Genomic DNA, 20,873 nt, shown 5'->3' on the forward strand with positions numbered 1-20,873 from the left:
CCGCTGAGCACACCACGAAGCATTCCCAACACGATGCCTGCATGCAGCAGCGTGCACGGGGCCAGCACTGCTCAGCACAACCCCAAACCACCCAGCAGAAAGCCTCGGGGCCAGCAGCTCCGCAGCGCTTTGCAGCAGGAGCTGCCATCCCAGCCACGCTGTCGGAGCTCCTGCTGCTGGCTTGCTCTGAGAACAGAGCGAAGCTGAGCTCACCCCTGTGCTGCCACACTCGAGGAAAAAGGCTTTTTATTGCACCTACCTTAACGGGAACATGGCGTATCCAGATGTGGGGAATAAAGGCACATCTACAATATTTTCCTGCTAGTTACTGGGAAATTTACAGCTTTTACAGCCCGACGCAGCTGCTAACAACCAGAGGCCACCTCACCAACTAAAAGCAGAGCTCTCCTGGCTCTGGCACCGGAGCAGCAGGTGCTGGCTGGGGCATGAGCAGAGCACCACAGGCTCCAGGTCTTGGATGAGAAGTTTGATTTTCTCTCCATCTTTGCACATCGCATCATTCTTGGATCAAGCCAGAGGTCTTCTCGCAGAGCTTCAGCTCTGCTTCTGTCTGCGACACTTAATTCGCAGTGACGCGGAGGGGCACGTTTCCAGACACTCACTGTGCTTGCTGGCCTGGGCTCTCCCTCCACCAACCCCTCCTAAAAGGGAGCAGGAAAAAGACAGGGGCACTGCGAGCACCTAAGGTGCCAATCAGGTATGGATTTGACACCTAAGAACGAAAAGAAATGACCCTAAAGCATGGCGAGCGCTACTGAGGGGTGCGTGTGGCTGTGTGAGATCCTGGGCTGAGCAGCGCCGCGAGGAGACGGTGCTGGGGACCCGAGTCAGGCACAAACCAAGGAGGACAAAAAGCTGGGTAAGAAGGTTTATTTGCCCAGCCAGGCCATGCCCCCTGTCCGCACAGCCCCCAAAGCCACTGAGGCGCGGAAGGAACGTGCCCACAGCGCCTGGCAGGGATGGGGTCGATGCCAGCCCGTGGCACGACTTCACCCTTGAGCTCGCCGCGACGCGTGCAGGCAGCAGCCCCACGCCAGGTTATCACCAGGTGATAACACCCGCACACGGTACCTGCTTGGCACGGCTCGAGCACAGCTCCCCCAGGGCTCCTCTGGTTTCTCTTCCTGCTAACGTGCACCTGCACCAAGCCAGGGAGCCCTGAAAGCACGAAGCGTGTTGGAAGCCTTGCTCGGCCCCCCCAGCACACCCCCATGGTTAACGACCAGCCACACCAGGCACCAAACACCTGCTGCTTTCAGCCAGGGCTGTGGCACGACGCTGGAGCCGTGCTCGTGATCTGCCTTCCAAGCACGGAGGAGCAAACGTTGCATTGCTGTGCCCTGGCAGCACGGGCTGCATGACCACAGGCTGCAGGTCGGACCCTCCCTCGGAGTAAACCCGTGATATCGTCGAGCTCCGGCCACGTATTCCCTTATCAGCTCCCGGTCTTTAACTCACAAGTTAGCTAACAGGCTGGAGACGCTTTTAGTTCAGTTTTACGTGCAGCTGTATTTGCTTATCGCACAGATAAGTTACTAAAAAAGAGCAGAGAGCAGCAGCTAACAACCTGGCTACCTGTCGGTGCCCCTACCCAAATTTCCAGCCTCTGGAGCAGCTCACTGCCTGCTGCCAGGGGCAGAGGGACGCGTGGTGCTGCTTTGTGCAGTCCATGGGCACCACCGACCTCCAGAGCACAACAAGGATGCTCAAGCAGCAGAACACACTTTGCCCAGCTTGTTTTCTGCTGGTTGAGCTGAGCTGCCTGCGTGGTCTCACCCCCTGCAGCCAGCCACGGCACAAGGGACCAGCAGACAGCTCTGCTCCTAACTCCACCAGGCTGCAAGGTGAGCCGAGCCCTCCTTCCACACAGCCCCACGCACGCTGCCAAATAACCTGAGAAAGCAGCAGCATCCTCCCTCCAAGAACAAACAAAGACAGAGGCTTCCCAAGGAAACAACGCTTGTTTAATACAAGCCATGAAGGTGTGAGCACGCCTGAGTCACGGCACACGTGTGGACCTCTGCAACGCACTCGCAGAGCAATGTGTCCTCCTCCTCCTCCTCAACCTGCTGAGAGCATCCAGCAGGCAGAGGCTGACACGCAGAGGTGATTCAACACCGATGAACAGAAACACGAAGACGTGCTGCTCTTAAAACGGGGGCTGCATCTGACGTGGGATTTATTTACCCAGGAAACTTTTCTGCTCTGCATGCCCTTCTCCTCCTACAGTGTTAAGCAGAATCCCCATCCTACCTGGACTCACACAAGTAGTCAGTGCTTCCAGCATAAGCAAATGTATTCGTTTTTTGCTTGGACCTACAAAAAGTACTAGTTGAAAACCTGCAAATTATTATTTTTTTTAACTGACAGGGCATTAAGAGTAGTATCTGCCACCCCCTCCTTATGCTTATAGAATAAAGTTGGAAAAAAAAATAGATGTAAGAAAAAAAAGGAGTATTTCTTCCCACCAGAAAGTAAATATTTGTGCATAGCGAGAAGAAAGTATTTCCATAAAGCTTTCAACAAAGGATGACTGCAGGCCAAATTTTACCCTCAGACACAGGCACATAACTCTAGCTGAAGTTACTCAGAGCTGCCCACGTTTACGCGGAGGCCAAACCAAGCACCACGCGTTCACACACAGGAGGCTGCGCGCTCCGGAGCCGCGGCCAGGCTTCCAGCTCTTTCTCAAAACTCGGGCGAGATTCGCTTCAAATCAGTGCAGAACTTCTGAAATGAGTCAAACCTGCAGGATTTTCTGCAATACCCGCTGCAAAAGAGGATGTGAGAGCTGGCAAGTCAGCTGTGTTTACTCACTGTGCCATCTAATTCGGGAAGCCGGAGCTGAGCCCCTGCGCTGAGCACGATGCCCGAGGGCGGTGGGAAGATTGTGGCCGGCTGGGCAAAACCAGCAGCTCCTGAGCTCCTGCCCGAGGTCCTGCAGCTCCTGAGCACCTCGGGTGATGCTCCACCAGCCCGGCCTCTGGCCAAGGCAGGAGCCTTCGCAGGCTGAGACTCCCAGGAGGAGAAGCGATGCTCTACGTACCACGCGCTGCTTCAGCTAATGACACAGATTTACACTGGGTGTTAGCCTGCTTCGCTAAAAAAAGCCAACCAGACTTTTTTTTTTTTTTTCCTGGTGCAAACTGTCCTTTATAGAGACTATTAATATCCTCCTTACTTCAGCTTAAGCTACACTTCTCTTCCTTGTTCGCCACTAACTTAACAGATAACTTGCAAGACGAGATCTAATTTATCCCCTTCTTTTGTCCTCGTTCCTCTCCTCCTGCCACTGTCTTGACAGGCACCTCGCTTTCTATTGGGAACCACTGCATAGAGCTTAGATTTGCTAAAATATTAACATTTTTCAGCAGAAAATTTAAGGCGATGCCTAGTTTATACCGAACAGATCCCCTGTGATTCTGGCCCCAAGTAATTAGCTGTGTATCGCCCGAGCTAATAACTTAAATAAAGCACCCTGCCAAAAACAGCCCTCTCCAAAAGCCGCAAGGACAGCCCTCACTACCAAAGCCTGGTCAAGACAGACAGCACTGGAGGGCCGCCACCAGGACATTATGCTGAAACAAATGCATTTTTATTTTTCTCTTTAAATTACAAAAGATTATCATTTCACTCAGCAATGCCCCTTATTAAATTGGAACTCTCCACATCAGAATTAAATATGTCCCATCTACTCAAAATGAAGTGTATTATTTATCACTAATATTTAATGACAAAAACCTGATAACTTTCTCCGATTATCCCACTGATTTCCTCCAGTCATGCATCATTGGCTCTGCTGGTCATTAGCATTATCACAGTGCATAAACTCTGGCTTATGCAGCAAGTTTGATAACAGAGCCAGAAGCCTATAGCTACTATTTTCCAGTTTGTTCAGATTTACTGGTTTACCTCTCTACGAGCGTGTCTCTACCTAATGGCATTTATTACAATCCCTAAAAATCCTAGTTAATAAATGTCCATTTCCATACGACGTGGCTCTGCACGATAACAACTCCTATGCAAATACAAAGCCCTCGCTGGGAAGTCAGTCCTCCGCTTCACCCAGCCAAGGACCCTTTTCTGGAAAGAGCACATCCCAGCCAATCTGAAAAATAAATAGGAAATATCCAGCCTTCTCCACTTGCTTATCACCCAGAATATGCTGCATAGGCTTAAAATAATTTAGCTTAATTCACAGGTAATGTTGCATTTCAGCTCCTGTGAAACACTGCTTTCGAGGGCTGTACACGTTGTTTTTATAGCAGCGAAGAAAAAAACAGCACAGCAGAAGAGAACACCGCACACCGCCAGCTGAAATACACCAGGATGAGTTTCTCTCTCCCCTTCTCAGTTAAATCCTGCAAGTGCAAAGATGGATTAGAGAGGTTTCTGAATAGGTTTCATTCTTTACGCTGCTGGCCTTCAGAAAACTGGAATGGGTTAGCCAGGGAGGAACTTTAAAATACTTGGACAAACTGTAATTATATCGCATAGTTTTGACATTCCGCCTTCAAAGCCTTTGAAGTATCAAGTAATTTATCACTGAGAAATACATTTTCACTTTTCTAAACATACAATTCGGGAGCTTTGAAAACCAAGTAAGACATTATCTGAACAAAGATGCATGGCATAGCATTTAAAACTAACAAAACCATTTTACTGTGAGCTATTTCAGAGACTCCCTCTCGTTTTAATTCAACCAGAGCAGGATCAGGCCCCTGCCATAACTCTCTGATCAGAAAAAAATCACCGAAGTTGTTAACGTGTTATTACTATTGCGAAACTTAATGAGAATAAAATCTCTCCTCTGAATCTGCTAAATTGGATACAGCCTGTGATGTGCTGTACAAACATCCAGATTATTGTATGTGCATCCTTATTATACGGTACGTGCGTGAATATTCATAGATTTTATTCTCTGAGCCAAATCGATATATATATATACACACGTATTTTAAACTCGGTCCACCCAAGGAAGCTCCTGAGATTTCAACAGATACATTTGTGGTTAGGCCGCATAACTGAAGCGAAATCTGGCTGGCTTATGAGAGACGCATGGAAATACACCTATTTAAGAAATTCACCCGAGGGGGAGGAATAATTTACAGTACACTGATCAACAGGGTTTGCAAGGTATTGTCTGAAGGGGCCCTATTTGAGAAGTAGAGCAGTTATGAAAGCAGAAGGTATCAATACTAATGCAATTGTTGCCCCTGTGTTATGCTATTTGCCAGGCAGAATTCCTATCGCTCACAGAAATATCAGTTTGGGTTAAGTTTCAGTATCGCTAACTGCAGTATTAGAAAGAGGGGCCATTAGACGAGAAAGGGCAGCAATCTGACAAGGTTAATGCCAAATTCTGCATTCTCCGTCAAGGCAAAAAAAATAAAAAAAATAAATGGATCGAGTCCTAGAAGAAAGGCAGCAAGCCCAGGAGCACAGGATGCAGGCACGCTAACACAGATGCTTCCCCGACTCCCGCACCTCTCACGGTCAGAGGGCTGGAATTGGAGCCTTCACAAACCAAATTGTGAAAAATATTGTCATTGTTCTCCCGCGCCCCGCCGCTCCTCCCTCTGCACGTGCACCCTCTCCAAAACGCACTTTTGACCTTACTGAGCAACACCCAACATCAAGAGCCTTGGGGGCCGCATCCTGCCCCATGCCTGGCCGCTCCCAGCCAAATCCGGCTTCGATGTCCTCAAAACCTGCCCCAGACCAGGAGTGGCTCTGGGATGTCCCTGCGCTGCTGTCTGGAGGCAGATTTCGGCAGGCGGAGGGAGGCAGGAGTCGCACCACCCGGCTCAATGGGTTTTTTCTTCCTGGTGCGAGGACAGAACGTGGGAACGGGCTGGATGAGCTAAGCAAGCTGCCTGACCAGCTAACGAAAATTTGTCATGAGGTTCATGGGAGATAGAGTTCGTGACTCACTGTCAGCAAGCTTGCCATTACAACATAAAAGCTATCATTAAAAGAAAAAAAAAAAAAAAAAAAAAAAAAGCAGCAAGCGCCCAGATGAACACTTCAAGAAGGTTTTAACTTCTTAATCCCAAATAGACCACTCATGAAATGAGGTTTGCAACGGACCCAGCTGACAAAAGTCGTACCAGACAACCTTGTAATTGAAAGGCCATTAGAACAGCACATTTTACTTGCAAGGAAACCAATCTCTGCTGCCCCGGCGTTCCCAGAACTTCCCTGGGAAGACCTCTCCTGCCTGTGCTCAGCCCCGAGCTCTCTGCTGGCAGCGAGAGAAACGCAAACCTCGCGTTCGCTGTGTGGCGCTGGGAAGATGCTTCTTAAAACTGACACTGGTTCCTACAGAAATATCAGTTAATTACTTAATCCTTCTTAATGGAATGATTAACATCCTTTCAGCAAACAAGGCGGCGATGATTTAACGTTATACTGCATGTTTCATTACAGAACCGGTAAAATTAATACTGCTCCCCTCTCCTCTGCTGCAACCACTCATTTCTTTATAATCAGTTACATTTTTCACTTCTGCAGAGCAGCCTCTGCACCCGGCAGCCGGGCCAAGAAAAAGACTCCAACATACAAAAATCTGCATCGTTGTTATTCTGTTGTGAAGCCAAGGACCGACTTCCAGACGGGAACCAACTTTCCGTCAGCAGCAAAGGTGGCCGCGCAGCCCGGCTCGGCGCCGCCGAAATGGGGGCGAGCGGCAGCATGGAGCACCCAGCACCCATCCCATGGGCACCTCTGCCGGGCAGGGGGAAACACTTTGAAGGGCACGGGGAGGGATGCTCCAAGGAAGGCAGCTCCTGAGACCCCGAGAAGCCTCTGGAGGCTTTGTGGAAGGAACACCCGTATGTGCAGGGCACCAGCGTTCACTGCCATCAAACGCACGCTTCCCTCTTAATTCTATGGGCAAGGGCTTTGCAGGAAGGGGGATTCTGAATCGATTTTTGTGATCAGATGCTGAGCCGCTGCTCTGCACATGCATCCAATCCCCCTCACCGTTTTATCTTCCTTTATCACCATCTTTTTAATAGAGACATGACATTCTGCTCACTGCTGGGCTCTCTCTATTTATCTCTCTCTTAACAACACTTTGGCATCGCCGGCTCCGCTATCTAAATCAGCAATAGTGCATGTCCGGTCACAGAAAACTGGAGAGGGTTTCCCGAGATGCCTTGGGAAGTCTGACTACTCCAGTTTACTGATGTGTTAATGCGCCTCATCTACTAATTAACGAACAACCAGATCAGGCTAGGAGCTGGGGGAGGGACACCAAGACGAAGGCTGCGCAGAGCCCAAGGAAAGACACTTGACCCTAATTGTTAGCAACAACGTGACAGGACCGATCGGGAAGTGTGGCTACAGCTCAGATCCAACCTGAAAGGAAATGTCTGGCGAAGAGGGGAAAACTAACGATGCTGTTACAGGCGCCACAGGCCCACCTCCCGTCAGGCTCTGCGCTCCCAGTGCCCAGCCCAGACACCGCATTCCCATCACGGCCTTCTCTCCAGACCTTGGTCCTCCTCCCAAACCCCTGTAGCTCTAGGGACCCCCAGCCGAGTGTGGCCAAGGGCTCAGCACACCCACTTGTGTGTGCCCAGAGCAAAAGGTCGGAAATCCAAAGTGCCCCAGAGCACAGACAGCAAGGGCACCAGCAGGAATGGGGCCTGCGTGGCGGGTGTGCGTACCGATATCCTGGGAAATGCTTCCCTGTGCATCTCATGAAATCAGGGAAAAGAAGCCATAAGCACTTTCCACCTGAAAAAATCAAATGAATCAGGACTTACAATGGCACAACAGAGCTGGCAGCACCGCACTCTGGGCTGTTTCATTTGTTACCCAACACACGGGAGAGGGCCGAGGTACAGCGCGCCCAGCGCTGCCCCACCGTGAAGGCCATGAGGCGCTCCGTGAGGGCCTGTGCCTTCAGGAGCACCACGTCTGAATTAGCAGCAGCTCTGAACTAACTTATTGAGGAAGCAGGCACTTCTAATAAAAACACAGCAGTGACAAGTACCACACACAGAGACCGCTTAGCAGTAAACAACACAGCGCAGGATCATCCCAGTAACACGGCCCAGTACTCGCGTCGCTTGCCGAGACCACTGCAACCAAGAGGCAAACTGGGAGGGAAAAGGCCCCCAGTCAGTTTCCAAACGGCACTCCCAGAAACACCAGAACGTATCAGATGTACGTATTTTATGGTATGGGCTCCATCTCGGTAGATCTGTCAAGATATTTACAGGGCTTGACAGTATTCCTGTCTTTAATTAAATTTTCACACACATACTTTAATGTAATTTAAATAGATTATTAGTTGTCAGAATATAGTATAAATTTTGTTTACGATTTAGTTACTTTAAGTACTTACATTGAGGAAACTCATTTAACCCCCTGACTGAGTAGCATTAAGTGTTGAGATGAGACTTCTAAAGAGCTTCCACTGCCCTTTGCACTCTCGCAATAATCTTAAATTACTACAACTTAATTGCAATTTCAAGGCACTAAAATGGGGATGTCTTAAAAACAGCAAAGGGAGGGTCACTGAGAGGAGAAAAATTATTTAGTCCTCCTCAGGTACCAGATGCTTCTCGGAGAGAAGAGTTGATTGTGCCTCCTCTTCTCTCATTTTCCACGGAGCCCTATCCTCATTTCCAGAATGGCACCGAACAAAAAGTTATCAAGATTATTCTGGATACTTGCCACATACAAACAGCCATTACACATAAGCCTGTTCGCTTGCATGCATGGAAGAGATCGGTGCCAGGAGAATAGAAAGACAAAACCCTAGAGCATATTTGCAAAGAAGGCTGCACGCGAACGGAGCCAGCGGTTTCTCTGACTTGGTAGGTCCAACGCTGGAGCAAGAAAAAAGAGCACACGTTAAATAAAACACTGCAGACACCCCAATCAACAAATATCCGAGCTCCTAAAAATAGACCGGCTTGCATTCCCTCTTCAGCCCCAAACAGATATTTTTTTTAATTAAAAGGCTACAGAGCTCCCACAATTAAGTTTTCCCTCTAACAACTGCAGGATTTATTCCAGCCTACTTTTTTCCCTGTGCATACCCTGGCATCACCTCGCTGCGGTTCCCAGTGCAGCGATAGCTGCGGGAATCCGGCAGCACAGTACTGTGAGAGCAGCCGGCTGCGAGCAGCGTTTTTGTCAGCGAGCACTCCCAGCACACACACACGAGATCTTGGTCGGCTCTGACTGCAAGAAGGCATTTCGTAAGGCTTTGGCCAACAGAGAAGCAATCCGAATCGCGACTTAAAGCGCAGCCAAGCACTTTAGGCGTGCCTTCGGTGGCAAGAAGTCAGGGCCCCGAGCCCCTCCGTACCTCGCTAAGCATGTGAGCAAAGTTTTGTTGCCAGGACCTCTCGGAGCAGCCGCAGACAGGCTGCTGATCTCTAGCGCACCACGGTTATCAGCTCCCCTCGGCAAGCGCCGCCGGGCTCCGACTGCCACCGTGAAAACACGAGGGGGGCCGGGAGGGGAGCGAAGTCGCAGTTGTGTGAGTCAGGGACACAGACCCGAAGGCAGCAGCGGCAGCAGCGCCGTTTGATGTCAGCCTGCTCCGGATCAGGCCCCACGCAGCCGAGCTGCCTACCCTGACCTCGCCCTCGGGGCCACGGGGCCCGTGCCATGCCTGGCAGCCAGCACAGCGCCCAGGCAGGACTCCAACGTCCCCTAAAACACCGTGAGCCAACAGCGAGCCCGAGCTGCGTGGCTCCTGAGGGCCTGATCCCAATCCCACCCCCGGGGAGCTGAGGCTCCCTCTCCCCTGGCTCCCCTCGGGCACACGTTGTGGCCACAGAAGGCCCGATGGAGCACGGCCTGCCTGCCCGCAGCCACCCCGCTACCTGCCTCCACTGCGGGAAGAGGTTTCAGCTCGGTGCCTCGAAGTTGCAATTAAATTGCAGTAATTTAAGATTATCACGAGAGCAAAGGGCAGCAGCAGCTCTTCGGCAGACTCCTCTCGCCACTTAATGCTGCTCAGTCTTGGGGGTTAAATGAGCTTCTTTAGTGTAAGTACCTTAAAGCAAGCGAATCGTAAACAAAATTTATACTATTTTCTGACAGCATATAATCTATTTAAATTTATTAAAGCTTCTCTGAGAAAATTTAAGATGACAGAAGTATCATTATGTCCTATAAATAACTGGACAGCCTTGCAGAAATAACTGTATTTTACATACAAATCCTACATATGTGTGTGCATGTGGTATTTCATTTGATACACAGATACATGCTCAAAAGACACTTCACAAAATGAATTACATTATCGGCTTCGATCTCTCTCTATAAATGACCACAAGCAGTAAGCATACGACATGCTAAGCTGCGCTCCATAAATCCACATTTTTACTACCCCCCTTTTTCCTAATTTTTACAATACCACGGAACAAGGATAATTCCAGAGCTAAACTGTTTAGGCTGCATCATACCACGGATGATAATGCAAATTGAAGCTCTTAAAAAAAAAGGTGATCCCCTCCAGCAGGAAAGCATATTGCAGCGTATGCTGTGCAGTAACGCCCGGTGCACAATTCTCTGCTCAACTTTCCTGCTCCTTCCCTCACCAGCACAGAAACCGGCTGCCTTGCTATCACCGGTGGAACCGATTTAAGCAGAAAATGTTTATAGTTGTTAAAAAACATTACACATTACCCAAAACGGCTTAATAGCATACATGTGCATGTTTAACACACGTACTTTTTATTGTCTAATTAAAGTATGTGCCATAAAAAAACTACAGGCTTTATGCTAAGTTATGCAGGATGGTTATGAAACCTTACCTTATAAAAAGTATAAAGTACTTATTGTGTGATCTGCACTGTTAATTAAAGAAATACTTATGTGAAAACGTTTTGCATTTCTTAATTCTTCAGTAGATGTGCACTTGGTCTGCCTCCTGGTTAACACACATTCGGGTAACAGCCTTTTCCTCAGATTTTTTAATAGATGTTCCCATTGTTTTTGAATGCTTTAAAGAAATTAAATGGGTGGCTTATTTGTAGAGTTTACAGTGAGGTGTACAAACGCAAACATCAAAGTGTAAAGCAACAAAAATATCACTAACTCGCACTGGTTAAGGTTGGTTAAGACTTAAACCCAAAATATTTATTGAAGTAAAAATCAATTATCACTTAATACCCCTCGCTACAATTTTCTCTCAAAACTACACAGTAATTGAGTCTCTCCAACAGTCACGAAGCCAAGTTACACACAGTTTTGCAAAAACCTTGGCATATCAAGAATAAGGTGCCACCCGGGTAATAGGCTTTGAAAGAAAGACACCACAAGTTTTCTGAACTCTAGGAACGCAGACAGACAACGTACAATGCTTAATCACAGCCAAACTCCTCTATTATGCATCAGCACAGCACTTACACACACACAGAACAAAAAAAATAAAATAAATAATCCACGTTTCCTTACAATTCAGAGATCCAGAAATAAGAGCTGAATTCCACTGAACTTTTACGCTGCTTTCAACATTGCACTACTGAGACGCCACCTTCTCCGCAGCTCTAGACAGCGAAAATAAAAATCAAATCCTAAGTCACTCGGGAAGTATATACAATGCACTCCAGAGCACTATCACTCACAAAAAAAAAAAAAAAAAAAAGGAAAAAAAAGAAACACCAGCCCAGCCCATGCACAAAACCTAACTTTGCAAGCGAAATCACAAGCACCAGAAAGCCTTGTTTGAAATAGCAGTTATTTTTCTCAAAGTTATCCTTTGGTTTCACAACAAAGATCAGCATTTGTAATGGTCCATTTCTGCATAAGTGAACATATAGCCTTGCTGCCTGATCGAATAGTCCAGAGCTTTCAGTGAGGCAGCTCCTGACAACAGCCCAGCAGCAGCTTTGTTTGATCTCTCCTGCCTTCCTTAATCTGGGTTGTCAAGGTTCACTTGTTGGAGGCTGTTTACTTTACTTTTTCCAAAAAAAAAAAAAAAAAAAAGTGATTTTTTTTTTTTCTGTCTCTCATACAATGACTAATCCAAAGACTAAGGGGGAAGAATGCTGCCAATGCAAGATGTTAAAGCTACAATACCTTTTTGCAATGAGATTTTAGCCGACACCTTTTGAATGGTAACTAGTGAAGAGCTTCCTCCCCCAGTGCCCTGGTCCATTCAATCTGGTTGTGAGATAGTGCAAATCGAGCGTGCGGGGGGGAAAGATTCGGAGCAGAGAAATTGAAACCAGGAGCCCTGATTCCCCCCTTCTTCCCCCAAATTTACTCGCAAAGATGCAGCGTAGCTCCTTGCCTACGCTCGCTGCTCTGAGAACTCGAATTCCTTCAGGATCTCTCAAACTTAGAAAAAGTAAGAGCTTCTCAGCAGCGGCACAAGCTGCAAAAAATAACAACCCAGCGAGATGCCTGCTTTCCCTCCGCCTAAATTAAAGCAAACCGTGGACTACCAGCGCAAGCAGCAAGTTTCTTTGACGACACGCTTTAAAGTTTGCCTAATTAAGAGCCTGTCATTAGTGACAGCAACATTATGTTAAAGCAGGTAAAACGCAACGTTAGGAAAAACTGCATGGAAAAAGGAAACACGGCTTCGAGAATCGCTTTAATATTTATAACCGCTCAGCCCCCTAGAAATCAGCAGGCTACATTGTGTAGACGACACGCTACGAGCAGCATACAGACATTACTCACTCAAAGAGCAGTTACTAAAAATGAAACCTTAAACTTCGGAGCCCAGAAGTTGGGCTCCAGCTTCCCTAGAGGAGCGGCGGCCGGGCGCGGGCAGGCGGCGGGACCTCGGGCGGTGCGCTAGGGCTGCGCAGCCTGGGGAGGTGGGGAGGGGGGGGGGGACAGAGGGAGATGGGGAGGAAAAAAAAAGGAAAAAAGAAAAAAAAAAAAAAAAAAAAAAAAAGAAGGAGGAATCTCGCTCGGTTGGGTTCACTCAAAGCAAAACCACGCAATTAAAATCATTACAGCGAAGCGGCAGGAGGAGGGCTCGCGAAAATCGATGCGCTCCGCAGCCAGCCCAGCGATGCTCTGCGCGCAGGGGCCGGGGAATTAAGGCACAGTTGCGCGGGGGGGGGGGACCCGCTGCGCCCTGCGCAGCCCAGCCCGCTGCCCGACACCGCTTCGGGTTTGTTTTTTTTTTTTATTTTTTTTTATTTTTTTTCGGAGAAAAAAAGAAGCGAGAGGGGGGAGGAGGAGGAGGAGGAGGAGGAGGAGGGAGGCGCAGACACGCCGCTCGGACGCCGCCTGCAGCGCGCACCCTCCCGGTGCCCGGCGGAGGCGGGCTGCAGGTGCGGGAGGCGCTGCGCGGGGCTCCGCGGATGTGCCCCCCCCCCCCCCCCATCCCTCTTCACCCCTTCCCCGGCACCCCCCCGGCTCCTCGGAGCCGTCCCCATGGGGCTCCGCACCGCGGGGGTTGCGCGGAGAGAAGGGGAAAGGGGGGGCAGAGGGATGCGCGGGTGCGCAGCGCCGGGTTGGGGAGGTGCGCGTGTTCGCTTAAACACTCCGGGGGGGGTGGAAAAATGAAGAAAAAAAGGGAAAAAAGGGGAAAAAATAAATGAGGAGGGGGATGGGCGCAGCGGGACGCGGAGGGGGGGGTGCGCAAAGATGCGCGGCCGCGCAAAGGGCAGCGCGGGGGGGGCCGCAACAGGTGCGCAGGGCAGGGGGCGGCCCCGCCGGCCGCTGGGGGGGGCACGGGGGGGTGCAGGGGGGGGGGGCGCGGCCCCGCCGCAACTTCTTGCCCCGAGCGCTGAAGTTGGGGCTTGCGCGCCCCTTGCGCGGGGGGAGCCGGCGGAGAGCGCTGAAAATAGGGGGGTGGGGAGGGGGGTACAGGGGAAAGGGGGGGGTTGGATGAAGGGATAAAGGGGAGAGAGGGGTAAAGGGGAGGGGGGGGGGACGCCGCATCCCTCCCCGCGGGGGGGGAAGTTTGCAAAGTGGGCAGGGGGGGGGGGCTGCGCAGCCGGGGTGGCGGTGGGGGGGGGGGGGAGAGAAAAATAAAACGGGGGTGGGGAAAAAGGGGAAAGGGGTCACGGCGGGCACACGTGGGGGGAGAAGTGCGAGAGGGAAAGTGCCGGGGGATGGGATGGGATGGGATGGGATGGGATGGGATGGGATGGGGGGGGGGTGGCACGGGGAGAGGGGAGGGGGGGGGGGCGGACTCACCCGCACGACTCGGCCCTGCCGCTGCCCGGCTCGGCTGGGCTGGGCTGGGCTGGGCTGGGCTGGGGGCCGCCTGGCTCCGTCCCGTCCCTGTCCCCTCTCCCGTCCCTCCTCTCTCTCTCTCTCTCTCCTCTCTCTCTCTCCTCTCTCTCTGTTTCTCCGGGCACGCCGAGCCCGGGCGGCGCGGCGGCGTGCTCCGCCGCTCGGTAAATAACAATAGAGCCGCCCCTCGGCTCCGCTCCCAGCTCCCAGCTCCCGGCTCCGCTCGGCGCCGGGCCCCGCACGCTGCCGCTGCCGCCGCCGCCCCCGCCCCGCGCCCGCCCCGCGCAGCCCCGCGCGGCGCAGCCCGGCCGCGGCCCTACAGGGGATGGGGGATGGAGAAAGGGGGGGGGGGGGGGGGGGGGAGGAGGGGGGAGGTGAGCGCGGAGGGGGCCGTTTTGGGGAGGGGGGGGGGTGGCCCGCCCCCGCGGAGGGAGATGTTGTTATTTTTTGCTGTTGTCAGTCCCTGACGTCACATCCACCTGCTGGGTAAACAAGGCTGGGTGCGAGGAGGAGGGGGGGGGGGGAAATCGGAATAATGGGGAAAAAAGAGGAGAAAAAAAAAAAAAAAAGGGAGGGATTTAGGGGGGTGCGGGAGCAGAGCCGGGCTCGCTGCGCGCCCCTGCGCGGGTTCAGCGCGGGTTCTGCGCGGGGTTTGCGCCGGTTCAGCGCTGCGCCCCCCCCCCCCCCCGTCCCCAAGGCCCCTCCGCAACTTTTCTGCCCCCCCCCAACCGCATCCAGGCGGCCCCGCACCGCCCGCACCCCCCCCCCCCCCTGCGCCGGGCGCGCAAGCACTGCGCGGGTGCGCAGCGGGGGCTGGGCGAGACGGGGGTCGTGGGGGGGTGTAGGAGGAGTGGGGGGGGCCCGGAGGGGTCTCCTGGGGGGGTCCCGAGGAGGGGGGAGCTGTGTGCGGGGAGCTGCCGGTGCCGCCCGGCCGGGAGCAGCTCTGCAAAGTTGAAAATCGCGGGCAGCGCAGGGGGCTGCGGGCCAGGGCTGGGGCCCCCCCACCGGGACGGAGCTTCTTCCCCCACTCCTTTTTTTTTAAATTCCTTTTTTCCCCCTTTCTTTCATTTTTTTCCTTTTTTTTTTTTCTTTTTTTCCTTTTTTTTATTTTTTTTTTTATTATTATTTTTTTTGCAACTTTGGGGCTTCCAGCGGGTCCCAAACAAAGCTCCCCAGCCCTTTTAAGGGTTGGCTCCCTGAAAACACCACAAGCACCCGCACCCCAGGGCAGGACCCGACCCCTATTCCCATGCACGGACCCCCCCGACCCCCACAGGACCCCCCAAAAGCCCCCGGAGCGCGTCCCCCCCCCCCCCCCCAGCGGGGCTCGGCCGGGCAGGGCCGGGGCCGCGGCGCCACCTTTCGGCAGCAGCGCGGGGAGCCCGGCCGGGAGCACTCACACCTGAAATGCCTTGCGAGGGCAAGGCACTTTAGGCCTCATTCATTGTGTTTTCCGTCATTAAAAGGGGAAAAAAGAGCTGCAAATAAATATTTCATAAATATTTGCCAGGACGCCGGCGAGCCCCGGTTGGAGCAGGGGCTTTAAGCGCTGGGAGCGCCGCGGTGCGGAGGTGTTTCGGCACCTGTCTGCAGCAAGAAGTGAGGAACAGCCTCAGATAACTTTCCTAAAGCACCCCCTTCCTGCTCTTCGGGTTGCTTTGTGTTCACCCTGGAATAAACAGTGGTTGTTGGAAATCCCTCCAGTCTCCTGTTGTCAGCTTCGCCCATCCAACGCGGCACATCAGCCCCGGAAAACCTCAATTAATCCCCTAAGGATATGGGCATGGGGTCGGCTCCCCCTCCACCGCTACTGCTGCTGGTGCTGGAGCTGCTCAGGGCCCTATTGCTGTGCCTAGAGAGAGCTGCTCGCTGTTCCCCCACAGCCATCCCCAGAGCAGATTTTGGCAAGGGTGCGCGCAGGCTACGGCTACAGCTTGTTTGCTAAAAAAAAATGATGAAGGTGATGACGCCTCCGTAATTATAGGTGTTACTTGTTTTAAAGTCGGAATGTTTTCCAAGCTACTGTCACGCCACACCTCCGGTGGCCCCGCAGCCAGGCCTCCCAGTCCTTCCCCTTTTAGTCACTGGTTTACGAGGTTTGCAGAACGCCTCGCCGGGCTGCGCGGCTGCTTTCAGGGCTGCTTGGAGCTCCTGGTGCTCCAGCAGGGCCTGTGGAGGCACTGGGATGTTGTCCTGCCTTCTGCACCAGGCATGGGAAGGCAGGATCTGCACCAGAAGCCCTTCATTGCCCTGGCTGTGGTGGGAATCACGTCCAAGAGGACACCCTATAACCACCCTGTGGCCTCGCACCGCTGCTCAGAGCCAAGCAGCAGACAGAAATTGCTGTCCTGCCCCGCAGCAGCTTGTCCTCTGCTCATCGAGGTGTCCCTCCAAGTGTCAGGAGCCACCCCGAGCTAACTTTCCCATAGTTTCCCTTTGCCCTGAGCTGCCAGGCCCTGCCTGTTGCCTTTTCCTGTGGGGGCCGTGAGCGGCCGCTGTATTTGCATTGGGCTATTAATCTGCCTGAATTTGGTAGAGACCCTGAACTGAATATTCATGGGAATTAACGTCATTTAACTCTTATTGCTTCCTGAACGCAGTTATGTGCAACACGTGGATTGGCAAACAGCAGCAGATGTCCTGTCCTGCTGGAAGTCTCTGACCCACCAGCCCCTTAATGGGAAACGCCAACCCCTGGGCACCTGCGGCACTGGGGGTGCACAGGGAGCCGAGGGAAGGGGCAGGCAGCAAGCAGTGCCTGGCAGAGTGGAAAATATGCTTAATAAGGTACTGCAGTACAAGCTCTTCTTCCTCAGGTATTTCATTTACAGTTAGGGACCGCACTTCTTACTCTCTTACAGAAGAGCTTCAGTTTTGCTTCGGTTTTCTCCAGTTCCAGCTCCTAGAATAAAACCTTCCAGGGTCTCCTCCTCCTCCTGGCCTCTTTCGCGACCCAGCACCTTTTGGGAGGTCCTTGGCACCTCCTAGGAAAAGAAATGCCCAAGTCCAACCCTCCTCAGAGGGACCACACGCCGGAGCTCACGCTGCTCCTCTGACAACAAAGCAGCAAGCGGCTCGCTCTTCGAGCAGAGCAGTCCCAGCAGCCGCGCTACCAACCCCTGGCGTAACATAACAAGGACTCTTCCCAAAATATTTGGGCTTGCCCTGTCACAGCGCGCGGCGCTCGAGTTCAGCACTCTGTCAACAGTGCCAGGTGTCTCCTGAACCCCCAGCTCCCGAGCCAAGAGGGAGAGCTCAGAAGCAAGGAATAATCATTATTCACATTGCTAACACAGGGCGGAATGTTGCAGCAGATAACGTAACAAAACCCGCTGCAGCGAGAAGAGCTACAGGTCCTTATTTATCCCAGCTAGACACACAATGAACTCCGTCTCCTGGAAAGAGAAAGTGAGGCTCCCCCTCTTGCAACTGACAGCCACCAAAAAATATATATATATATATATATGTGTATATTCTGGTGTGCAGGCCGTGGCCCTCAAGGAGGGCCGACATTCCCTGCAGCCCTTGATAAACCAACTGGCAATTTCGGGGGGTTAAAAAAAAAAAAAAAAAAAAAAAAAAAAAAAAAAAAAGTTACTCAAAGTCAAACTCAAACATCTAAGAAAAAAAAAAAAAGCTGGTGAAACCAAAATCCAAGAACAATTTCATTTTGAGTCAATCCAAAGATTTCAATTTTGAGTTTTAGGGGAATAAAAAAAAAAAAAAAAAAAAAAAAAAAAAAAGACACACACCCCCTTGCTTGAAAATAAAATTAAAGGACATTTTGAACACAAAGTAGTTTCAAAATGAAAAATCAAAGTGTTTCATGTCAGAAGTGTCAAAACTAACAGCTTCAGCATTTGTCAGAGCTTTTTTGAGTTTTTATAAATGACAAGTTTGGCATGTGTGCACAAACCATTTTGGTGCTGCTGAATCTGCATTTTTGCATGCAAAAAAAAAAAAAAAAAAGAAAAAAAAAAAAGAAAAGAGGTTGGGTGAAATTTTCTGAGCACGAGCCCCCTGTGCAGCTCCCTTTGTTTGGAGGAGTAGGAGGCCAGCGGCAGCCTCCTGTGACGCCTGCGCTGCTGCAGAGCCCCGGTGACACCTGTCATCTCCTCTTTGGCTTATTAATATTTTACCATTGGGTTTGCAGGACTCCGCGGGCCTGGGCTTTTTTCAGAACTAGTTCACTAGTTAGCGGGAGAAGGTGCAAAGGTTAGGACAGCCTGACTGCACGTCTCCGGCTTGACACGCTGCTGGGTGACAGCCTGCCACGTACCTAGCCCGGGATGACTTCAGGTAACTCATTAGCCTGGTTCATTACAGCCTTTGCAGGAACAAAGTTGCGGGCTAAGCTCCGTTTCCCCAGCTTCATCACCCAAAGTGATGCTTTTCCAGCGGGGTTTCCTCCTGCCAAGTTCCAGCCAGGTTTACAACTTACCTGGCAGGAGTGGAAATAGGAGCACCTGAAACAGGGCATCGAGTTTAAAACCTGGATTACGTGAAATGCTACTGCTGTAAAAAAAAAAAATCCTAACAAATTTGTGAAGCACCAATATTGGTGACTGAACTTATTCTCTCCATGAAACCAGCAGCCAGCTGGGTTTTACCTGCCTGCTTCCAGCACAGCTCACCTTGCTGCAGGTCTGGGACAGTGCCTTGTCCCCACAGAGAACAACAAAATTCCCTCCCTGCGAGCACCACAGTGCTGGTAGCAGACACCTGCCTGCTTTGTGCCGCCTGATTCCTGCACCTCTGCTTCTCGCTGCACCTCGACAGCTTCTCGTTCAGCCAGGCTCAGCGTCTTTACAGCTTCTGCAGAAAGCTCCAGTGCTTCTCTAGAGCAAGAGAGAAATTCACACCACCATCTCCTCCTCTCCTCCTCCAGCTGCCAGCAGAGCCTCGGCTCCCCAGGGGCTCCAACCCTCCAGCCACGCACCGGCTGCATCTGCCAAAGGCCAGAGCTGCTCCTTCCCCGCCCTGCCCGGAGAAGCGAGCTGAGATGGAGACGTGTTTCTCGCATCACCCTGCCATTTCTGGGGCTGCTCTAACTCCTGCTGTGGTGCACACAAGTCCCCGTGGGGTTGCGGTGCTCCTCCGGCCCCCAGAAGACCAACCCAGCCCCATCCCAGCACAAATCGTCTCCCTGCCCGGCCTCCCTCACTAATCCTTCCCCAGAGCTGAGCTGGGAAGGGGATGCAGCTTCTCCCACGAAGGTTTTTCTGTTGATGCCGTCTCAGAAGTGTACTTGGCTAAGTCTTATTCCATCCCAACTTTTCCACTATTATGACTTTCTTAATCCAAAGGTCCAACATCAACAAAGATTAAAGCTTTTACTCTGGTTACATATCTCTGAAAACAGCAGTCTCCTGTGTCCTGGGAGATAAACACTACCAGATGCTCTAGTAAACAGCGGAAAGGGGAGAGAGGGGGAAAAACACAGTGGTCGGGAGAAGGAGAGATGAAATCGAGTTAGGAACAGCAGAAGAGACCGGAGAAGTGAATTCCTGGTGGTTCTCGCTGCGTGGCAGTGAAGAGGTTAAGCCCCAGTACGCTGCCATCTCTAGACAGAATTGGTTGTTATTGCATTGATAAAACCCCGGGTTGTGTTTTCCTTGTCCATTTTGACCCGTATCTGACGTTAGCATTGCAAATGATGTCTGCTGCCATTCAACTAGTCAAAGTGAGCGGACAGCAACAAGACAGAGAGCTCCGCAAAGACGATACTAATGGAAGGGGTGGGGAAAAGGCTGATTTACATGTAATTAATTATTATTTATGTAAAAACCATATCATTGTGGTGGTTCTTGACATCATTTAAAGCCTCTTTTCAAAAGAGGAGTCTCCCCTTGTAGCGTGCTGATCTTTTCTGCACTGTTAGTGCGGGTTGGGATGTGGAGGGGTCCGCGTGGGCCACCACCACCGCTCGCAGGCGGACATCCAAACGCCCACGAGGGCCGAGCAGAACAATCCTGCCTCCCCCGACAGATACCTTAGGGTGGCCAGGCCCACGGGAAGCCAGAGTCATCGGGTGAAAACTGTCAGATTTTAGCCCAACGTTACGCAGAAGATGACAGAGTTACACACAGCTGCCGCGAAGAAGTCTCGGATGAAATAAATGGATTTTCTTCTGAGCTTGTAAAATGATTAACTTATTTATTTGATTTCAGCACCTGATCTCGCAATAATCACCTTGCCCAGCCCCAAGGTACGTTGGCAATGTTGTTCCAGACGCTTCGGCACAGACAGAGCTCCTGCAGGAAGACATCAATCTTCCCGGGCAAATGAAACTGGTCCACAAAAATGAAGGGCACAGCTCCGCCCTGGCCTGCCCAAATCCCCAGCCACAGCTCCTGTCCAGCTCCCAGACACGGCCCTGCCCCGCCGGCTTTCACAGGAGCTAGGTCAAACCTCAGGTGCAGGGATTGCATATGGCAGCATGACCTAATTAATTCCTGCTCTGCTGGGCAAGATCTGCACGGCGGAAAGCTCATTGGCAGTGTCTCCACGGTTCTCTCTAATTTGCCGAAGGAGCTGCTGGGCAAGGAGCTCACTTAACCTCAATGATGGCAGGGACAGATTAAAGAGAGCCGGGCTCAAAAACAGGCAGGTCTCAAGCACCCTTCTTAAGAAAGAAAAACAAACCACAGCGCTAATTGGAGCAATTGGACGGG

The 20,873-nt window shown here is 51.6% G+C and overlaps 1 protein-coding gene across 1 annotated transcript in view; it reads right to left on the minus strand.

Annotated features, from left to right (window-relative positions):
- Nucleotides 1–14,195, minus strand: part of FOXP1 (forkhead box P1) — a 360,388-nt gene extending 346,193 nt beyond the window's left edge. Inside the window, exon 1 of the mRNA XM_032194299.1 lies at nucleotides 14,161–14,195. The gene's annotated coding sequence lies outside the window, so the exon portion shown is untranslated. The remainder of the gene's footprint in view (nucleotides 1–14,160) is intronic.
- Between the last annotated feature and the right edge of the window lie 6,678 nt (nucleotides 14,196–20,873).

The sequence above is a fragment of the Aythya fuligula genome, chromosome 10, assembly GCF_009819795.1.
Source record: "Aythya fuligula isolate bAytFul2 chromosome 10, bAytFul2.pri, whole genome shotgun sequence".
NCBI lineage: Eukaryota > Metazoa > Chordata > Aves > Anseriformes > Anatidae > Aythya > Aythya fuligula.